This window comes from Pseudophryne corroboree, chromosome 1 (genome assembly GCF_028390025.1).
Source record: "Pseudophryne corroboree isolate aPseCor3 chromosome 1, aPseCor3.hap2, whole genome shotgun sequence".
Classification (NCBI taxonomy): domain Eukaryota; kingdom Metazoa; phylum Chordata; class Amphibia; order Anura; family Myobatrachidae; genus Pseudophryne; species Pseudophryne corroboree.
The window spans coordinates 11,064,943-11,074,790 of record NC_086444.1 but is presented as its reverse complement, the minus strand read 5'-3'; the positions used below and the strand labels follow the sequence as shown (position 1 = coordinate 11,074,790).

The 9,848-nt window shown below is 42.2% G+C and overlaps 1 pseudogene; it reads left to right on the top strand.

Annotated features, from left to right (window-relative positions):
* The first annotated feature begins 299 nt into the window (after positions 1–299).
* LOC134949592 (5S ribosomal RNA) lies at positions 300–418 on the top strand (annotated as a pseudogene).
* Positions 419–9,848: the final 9,430 nt, after the last annotated feature.

The window sequence follows — 9,848 nt, the reverse complement described above, 5'->3', positions numbered from 1 at the left end:
GATGAATGGCGAGAGGGGCGGTGATCTAGCAAAGAAGCTGACTCAGAGAGAAATGTATTGGATTTTCCAACTGAAAATCACATATCCTATGGGTTTTAACGAAGGCTACGAAATTGCACCATTCCTATGAAAGAAGTCCCCATGGCTGAATATCCCGGTTTTTATTACTCTTCCTTTTCTACCTTTTAAGCACTATAACACTTTCTGGAATATAAATTTTATGTAACACTATGTATGATGTAGTATGTCAATATTTTTAATAAAATCTGATTACTATGTTATTGAGTCACTTCACCACAAGATACAGTCATACCACACTGGTTAACGCCCAATCTCACTCGATCTTGGAAGCTAAGCAGTGTAGGGCCCAACTAGTACCAAGTGGGGCACTACTTGCGAAGATTGGGTACTGTACATAGTGGGCAATGGTGGGCTCTTAGCAGTTCTGTTATATTGACACACGAGTAGTCCATCAGCTCACATTATACTTTATACTTCGACTACGTAATACAATGATTGATTATATTTATTATCAGTCATACTCACGAGCACTTTTTATATACACAACACTAATAGTAGGATATGACTGACTATTTTTGTCCCTTCTGATTCACTTGCTTTCTCTGTATTTCTTTTTTTTTTATAGTCGTATCTAGATTAACACACTCTGTACACAGTGGTATATGATACTTGATGGACATCTCTTAATTATAAAAGTACTTATAGGTACTTTTCATCTACTTTTTCCCCACTGGTTCTAATCTCCCCATTTATTAGTGGTTGGTAAATAATCCTTATAATTTTTCCTTTAGCACTATTTTAGTTAAAGTGCTTTATTATACCAAGTTCGTTTATCCCCGGATTGCTCAACTTGGTAGTTAATTCCTGAGAGATAGGCTATTAGATAATGCCCATGTCCTGACATATGCAATCTATTTATCATATCTCTATATTACTAAGCACCATATATTTCTAGTTATTTCCCCAAATAAATAAGAATACTATTGCTATAATTGACTAACTAAATCACAACAGTGCACTAATATATGTTTTATTTCCATATTTTTATGTGAGCTGCGTCCACATTCTTAAAACCTCCTTGGAAACATGTCTGCGGCTATAAGACTTCATGAAAATGGCCGCCGCGATGACTGACAGCCCATCCCCTCCTAAAAGTGACTGAATACAGCCGAATCCCGCCGTGACAGAAAGTGTGGCACTTCCAATGTAATGAACTGGCCGGAAGTGGGGACATCCAGTATGTGAATCCTGACGCGGACATCAGAAGTGCGGCGAGGTGCGCATGCACACTACGATGCGGCGGATGAAGGAAGTGGGGCGGAAGTGACGCAGGACGCGCCCCCGGACTGTTTCTAAGAATAACATTAGTTTTAACACTCATTTTTGAATTACAGTATATAAAGCTCCTTAGATCTGTGACCATATTCTCTACTCCTGACATATGTCAATACCCAAACTCAATGTAACTTCAGTATTCTGCAACCCCAACAGGAAGCGATGTCACAATCACTTATCATTAATTGTACCAGCTATAAATAGGGTTTATGCCCACTAGTTCCCTACCCCTTGATGAAGTCTGATGGACGAAATGCGTTGGTGTACCTCAACTGATCCTCCATTTTTAAGATAAGCATCATATTCTTATCCTATTAGATTGTTGTTTTTAACTTTTTATTGTTCATTTTTTTTAGTTATAATTCGATGCAGTTTTAGTAACATTCTATGCCTGTATTGTTTTAGCCCACCTTTTTAAGCAATATTTTGTATAAATAAACCCATCTTTTACTTTTTATAAGAACGTATCCTGCCAAATTCTTCATATTTATTGTTTGTACAGACACTGCAGGTCGCTAGCACCCCTATCCCCTTTTCCTATCTATAATCACAAGGCAGCTTATCCCTGCCCAATTTTTTATGGGTCAGCTGCCACCTTACATTTTTAAAGGAGTGTCTATAGTCTGGTAATTTTTAACTATAAATACTTACTCTATACACATACACCTGTGGCACCATACTACCACTATTCCATATATATATATATATATATATTTATTTTAACCGTTTGAATAGGATTATCGTGTGCTAAGTAACTATTGAATAAATGTATAATTCTTTTTACAACATTAAGTATACTGTACCACAAACTACAGTTATTGATTAAATGTGTGAAACACATAACAGGATATGGAATGAATGGTGGGCTTCACAGGAGGGAGAACACTAGTAAATTTCAAGAGTCTATATACAGTAGATATTGTTATCACAGATGGTTTAACATCTTGGACAGGGTGATTGAATGAATCGAGTAAAATTGAGTAAAATTTCACAAGTGAAACTCAATAAGCTTCTAACACAGATATTGCTATCACAGCTATATGTATTTAGACCACATGGTAGCAAATTCTAATTATCTCACATAAACCCTGTTGTTGTTAAAGCACAGGATATTGAAGGGATGATGGTGGATGTGAATAGAAAAAAATGGTGGCTACATCTGGCCGGGTAGCGGCAGCGGTGGCTGCCATTGCTAGGAGAAGTAAGGAAAGCCTGATGGAAGAAGGGTCCCCGTCCATGCTAGACTCCCTCCCCTTGATAGCAGAGGTACCCTTGAGGGTGAGGTAACTCAGGGGGAAACTCTCAGGAGGTGGTTGGAAAAAAAAAGTAGTAAAATCCTTGCGGCTGGATTCCCCATCCGTGGAAGCGCCCATGCTAGTGGAAAGAACACTTGGAGTGAAGGAACTCTTGGGTGTTAATCTGCAATGGTCGGGGTCTTGGTGAGGAGACAGAGGGGAGTCAGAGGATTGAAGAAGTCCAGTGAAAACAGACTCAGAATTGGAGAAAGGACTAATGTCTTTTTTGAAGGAGATGAAAGCTTAAAGCAGATGTCACTGCAGGATCTTATAAATAAGCAAAGAATCTGTGCTCAAAGATTACATATAAGAAGAAATACGTGCCAGGTATGGGAGAGACAGCCAATTTGAGATGTAAGGATGTCTTTAACAGCCTTTTTGGAAAAGATAAAGCACAGGATAAATGCAGTCAGGGAGGGGAATGCTGAAAAAAATTAAAATTATTGGTTCCAGTGCCGAGGGGATAATCGCAGTGGCAGCTTACCAGGATAGCCCAGTGGCAGAGCAGGAGCAGGCGGCACTGTCATCGGATACCAGGGAACAGCTGGATCGGGAGGTGCAGTGGTCAGGATCTCCCTATGACGTAACAGCTGATGGAGGTGCAGGGGTGGAGCGAAGAGTATCCACAGCAATGTGAAGCTTTCCCTGGGTGAAGGCACATGAATCCCTACTGATGAGGCAAGTAAGATCTCAGCAGTAATGTCAGTAGGGGCTCCCGGAAAACTGTTCCCAGGGCAGTAGAGCCAGTAAAGAGTCCGGTGCATACCGGGACCTGGCAATCGGCAGTGACTGGCTCGAGTGGAGTGCAGGGCTGTGTGGAAGGGGACTCCCTACTGAACCAGCAGGGTCTAGGGATTCCCCAGGTTCTACAGTGGCTATGGGGTCTCTGACCAGTAAAACACATTGAAGGGGGTAAGGCGGGTGTCCGGATGGACCTTTGAAGAAGAAAGGGCATGATTATGAGAGTCGCTCAAGGACTGCCTAAAATGAATTAATTGCTTATGCCAGTGAAGAGGATAATTTTGTTAACACCATTTACGGTGACATGGAGGTACCAGCAAGAGTGCTGGCAGCAGTAAAACTGATTAATGCAGGTTCTTAAAAACACAAGGAAAAAGTAAAGAATATTGCATTAAATGTTGGGGTGGAATGCTAAATAACAAAAATGTAACAATTATTGATACTGTGATTTCTGGGGCCTCTGTTTCTGGAGCCCAGTTGACTTCAAAGGCTGGAGTAATGTCTTATGCAAATAGGGTAATAAAAAATCAAGATGTAATGGAAAAGGATGAGCAGCAGGTGGGGGAGGGGGAAGGATCCAGGTATGGAAGACGTAATGTGCTGCAATTCAAATATCTGGGAGGGGAAGATCCACCTTCCAAAGTTACATTTTTGCAACTTGTCTTTTCTTTGGGTTTTAAAGCAACAGATGGTATGGGTGCAGACACCCAATAAGATCTAACACATGTTATGTTAGTTTCATGAATGCTAATGGTATGCATTTTTGTTTTGCAAGAGGGAATGAGAAATCTCTGGAAAGCTTTTTTTTTAAAGGACTTTAAGATAACTATGGCCTCCAGGCTGGACAGCATCAAGGTCACTGTTCTGGTCTGGAATGAAGCTATTCTGGAGAATAATGTGAAATATTGGTTAATATTAAGCTGCAACATGGTGATGAGAGGGTAAAGCATATGCCCTCAGCAGCTTATATTGGGTGTGAAAGAATATAGATTTTTTTTATCCCAATCAGCCCAAAACTTGCTTCCCATGTGGGGATAGCAAGTATCTCAGCCATGAATGTGGAACACTTAAGAGCAACCTATGTGGGGTTCTGGACCATACTTCATGTACATGCAATGTGGTGAGGTGTAACTTGTGAGGTAGGGAAGGCCACCCATATAGCTGATACCTGGACACATCCTACAGCAGAGTATCAAAAAGAGCAGAGAAATGGGCAGAAAACTGGGCCTGGGAAGATGAGGATTTGCACCCTGATAAAGAGAAGAAAGAAAGCAGAGCAAAGGAAGGAGGCGTGGTAAGGATTGAAGATGGGAAGGTTGATTGCAATCTAATGGGAATAGGTGAAGAAATGGAGGAAAAACAAGTGGTGAGAAGAGGAGGTAAAAATTCAAAGAGGAAGGAGGAGAAGCAGATAATACTGACAAACAGGGTTGAGAGGTTCTCATCAGATGAAGGTGAGGGGGAGGTGAAAAGAAAAGATGATGGCCTGGTTTTCAAGCCCAAACAATTTAAAAAAATAGAAAAAAAGAGATAGGGGGAAAAATGAGGAGTGAAGGAGGGTAAAAGAAAAACAAGGAGAGGAAGGTTGAGGTAGCAAACAAAGAAACATCATGGAGTGATTCGTATGGAGGGATGGCCCATCTAGGCTAGAGTGAAGAAGAAGCCAGGTGCTGCAGGTCGGGCAGTGAGTAGTATAGAGAGCATTTTTTAGTCAAATAAAAAGTTACAAGTTGACACCCCCAAACCATGCCCAGAATGCCCATAAACTCTCCCATAACATGCCCCTTAACACACCCTGTTTTACGCCCCTTTTTATATAAATTTCTCACATATACGACTACCTACCACTCCTATCGTCAGGCCCTGGACACTGCCAAACAAACATATTTCCAATCTCTCATCATGCCACCAACCCCAAGCGACTTTTTAATACATTTAAATCAATTCTTTACCCTCCCTCATCTCCCCCACTAGCTACTATCCGTGCACAAGAACTTGCTTCCCACTTCAAGGATAAGATTGATAAAATCCGAGATGAAATGGTATTCTCTAACTCAGCCAGTGACCTGCTCAATTCCCTATCTGAACCCTCTGGCACTTTCTCTTCATTTGATCCCACAAGTGAAGATGAAGTATCAACACTCTTTTCATCCTCCTACTCCACTACCTCTCCTCTTGATCCTATACCCTCACAGGTCAGTAAATCTTTGTCTCCTGTGCTTATCCCAACCTTAACTAAAATCTGTAATCTCTCTCTCTCTCTCTTACTCCCATTATAAAAAAAACACAACTCTAACCCAAACACACTCTCTAACTACCGTTCCATTTCTCAGCTACCCAGTCCCTCCAAGCTACTTGAGAGACTTGCCTACACTCGCCTTACACACTTTCTTAACTCCCACAACTTATTGGACCCACTTCAGTCAGGCTTTCATGCCCAACACTCCACAGAGATGGCACTGACCAAAGTAGTGAATGATCTAGTCACTGCTAGATCAAAAGGCCATTACACACTACTTATTCTTCTAGATCTCTCTGCTGCTTTTTACACTTTTGACCACTCTCTTCTCATACAAAACACTACAATCCCTAGGTCTTCAGGACACAGCCCTTACTTGGTTCTCATCCTACCTATCTAATCGATCTTTCAGTGTTCACTTCTCTGATTCTACCTCCTCTTCTCTACCTCTATCAGTTGGAGTACCGCAAGGCTCAGTTTTAGGTCCTCTGCTTTTCTCAATCTTTACTTCCTCTCTTGGTAAACTAATCAGCTCCTTCGGATTTCAGTATCATTTGTACGCTAATGATACTCAAATCTACTTATCCTCACCAGATTTATCACCATCTGTATTGGCTCGTGTCACTGGATGCCTGTCTGCCATTTCATCTTGGATGTCATCTCGCCACCTTAAACGCAACATTTCCAAAACAGAATTTATTATTTTAAGTGATGAGCGGGTTCGGTTCCTCGGGATCCGAACCCCCCCGATACACGGTTCCGAGGCAGACTCGAATCTTCCCGCCTTGCTCAGTTAACCCGAGCGCGCCCGAACGTAATCATCCCGCTGTCGGATTCTCGCGAGATTCGTATTCCATATAAGGAGCCGCGCATCGCCGCCATTTTCACTCATGCTTTGGAGATAACGAGAGAATGTGGCTGCGTTCTCTCAGTTTCTGTGTTTAGTGTGCTGCAAATATCTGCGCTCAGTGTGCTGCAAATATCTGTGCTCAGTGTGCTTGCAAATATCTGTGCTCAGTGTGCTGAAAATATCTATGTTCTCTGCCTGAAAAACGCTCCATATCTGTGCTGCATTGTAGTATATATAGTAGGAGGACAGTGCAGATGCAGAATGCTGCTGTGACCACCAGTATATATATAGCAGTACGGTACAGTAGTCCACTGCTCTACCTCTGTGTCGTCAAGTATACTATGCATCCATACCTGTGCTGCATTTTAGTTGTGCGCAGTATATAGTAGGAGGGGACAGTGCAGAATGTTGCTGTGACCACCAGTATATATATAGCAGTACGTTACAGTAGTCCACTGCTCTACCTCTGTGTCGTCAAGTATACTACAAAAGTTCAGTAAAATTACCCAAAAATCAAAATTAAAAGCGTCCGATGAGAAGCGTAAACTTGCCAATATGCCATTTACGACACAGAGTGGCAAGGAACGGCTGAGGCCCTGGCCTATGTTCATGGCTAGTGGTTCAGATTCACATGAGGATGGAAGCATTCATCCTCTCGCTAGAAAACTGCAGTGCCACTCCTAGATGGGCCAGGTGTTTGTGTCGGCCACTTGGATTGCTTAGCTTAGTCACACAGCTACCTCATTGCACCTCTTTTTTTCTTTGCATTATGTGCTGTTTGGGGACTATTTTTAAAATCTGCCATCCTGTCTGACACTGCAGTGCCACTCCTAGATGGGCCATGTGTTTGTGTTGGCCACTTGGGTCACTTAGCTTAGTCACACAGCTACCTCATTGCACCTCTTTTTTTCTTTGCATTATGTGCTGTTTGGGGACTATTTTTAAAATCTGCCATCCTGTCTGACACTGCAGTGCCACTCCTAGATGGGCTAGGTGTTTGTGTCGGCCACTTGGGTCGCTTAGCTTAGCCATCCAGCGACCTCGGTGCAAATTTTATGACAAAAAATAATATTGTAAGGTGTGAGGTGTTCAGAATAGACTGGAAATGAGTAGAAATTATGGTTATTGAGGTTAATAATACTATGAGATCAAAATGACCCCCAAATTCTATGATTTAAGTTGTTTTTGAGGGGTTTTTTGTAAAAAATACACCGAAATCCAAAACACACCCGAATCCGACAAAAAAATTTCAGGGAGGTTTTGCCAAAACGCGTCCGAATCCAAAACACGGCTGCGGAACCAAATCCAAAACCCGAAAAATTTCCGGTGCACATCACTAGTCAGCACATTCAACTATGTAAAGAACAAAGTATTTAATAAGAATATTTCATTCATTCATTCAGATCTAGGATGTGTTATTTTAGTGTTCCCTTTATTTTTTTGAGCAGTGTAGATACAATAAACAGTTCAAAGTTATATGTCCACTGCATTGCTTATTTAAATATAAGGACTTTACACCTTTTTTCTCCCAGCAATGTCATCCAATGTTTAAGAGGCTTTGCTAGGGCAACGTGTTCAAGCACAGTTCAGTGCAAAACTTGGTAACACATAAGTGTGTGTCGCTGAAAAACAGTTTCCAGGAGTGCAGTGCTTAACCCAGTGTTATGCACACCAGTGCCTGCAGGAATGTACTGGTGTCAGAACTGTTATGCACACCAGTGCCTGCAGGAATGTACTGGTGTCTGAACGGATAGGTATGCAAAACAAATGAACTCACAGACAGACTGGGGAATATGACATTACGTACACAGAAGGTGATAGGGTAACAAAATACACACAAAGTGAACAGAGAAGCCCAGAGGCTAAGGAACTGGGTGTCTCCCTAGTATTAGTAATGCTCAGATGGGAAAAGCAAGATGTTGTGTTTTAATACGTAGAGAACCCGAAATGCTGTTGCTAAGGGCAACAGCAAAACCCTAAAGGGTTACCAACGGGTGTGGCAGTAAACTCCTTGGTCAGAGATGGAATGATAGACACAAGGAAAGTCTCCACAATCCTAATTCTCACTTGCAGTGCACAGGTTCAGCTTACTGCCACTAAGCTGACACCTGAACACCTTGGACAGTGAGACATGATTTAGGCAGGCAAGTCTTAGAATACAGCCGCAAACTTGCTAAGTTCACAGAGTAGTAAAAGAACCCCAGCAAGCTAAACGACTGACTCCAGTCTTACTGCTAGGTCTGGATTGGCAGAGTGTAGTACCAAATCCCCAGGCCTATTTGCAGTAAGCAACAACAAATACAAAGCTACACAGTACTGGCTAACTTTCAGGAACTGACTAACCAACAAAGATTCAGCAGCATCTGCTTAACCTGAGAAGAGGCCTTATAAAGCAGGTGCTGTCCACGCCCCACTCAGACCTCACAGACTGTGAGCACAAAAACCAGCACCGGATCCCCTGCCGTGCACAGAGCCTGTAACCACTGCACAGCAAAAGACCCGAACCGGAGTATCAGCTGCGCTCAGGTTACTCCGCTAGCACTTGTCTCCAGGTTGCCATGACGACGTAGCAGCACAGGGCAGGAGACCCTAACACCCAGCCTCTATTTGAGTGCAGATGATCAGCAATTCCTCGGTGATCGCGGGCACCGGCTGCCCGTTCCACTCACTGCAGTGACGAGGAAGCTGTCAGGAGCTGTATAGGTAACGGCTAGCGGGGCTCTCAATACGTATCGGTCAGGAGAGCATAAACCCGAGCCGTTGTTCGCTCGTTCCCGTTGGTGCAGTGGGAGCTGCCAAAGGGGCCCTGTTGGGTGTTTATAGTCACTCTCTAATGGTATCAGTCGGTGGAATACTGAGCGGGGTACTTGACGCGTTTCCCAGCCTCAAGTCCGGGGCTGTTTCCTCAGAAGTACCGCCTCTAAATCCCAATATACTTTTATACTCTCTTACTCCCTGATTACTGGTACAGCTGTCTAGTCATTATTAGGCAATTAAGGACTGCGGCCACTTCATTTGATATGATGGCAGCATGCAGATTTCTGCCTAAATGACTATTCAAAACTTTTAATAAACAATATATAAAATAATGATGGGAAGAGTTTATACATAAACATATAAATAAAACATACAGATAAAATGTCTCATAGCCAGCTAGTTACCAAATCTAAATTAATTCATTAAAATAAATCCAAAACTTAACAAAACGGAGTGGTAAAGACTCATGTCTTTATTCTAATAATTGTTCCTTGGATGAGAAAAATGGCCAAATAATCACCCACAATCTAGCAAAACATAATCATAAAAATTCTTATCTTATTAATCCTTCAGCAAGAGATATATATTAATACAGGCACAAACTTTAAAC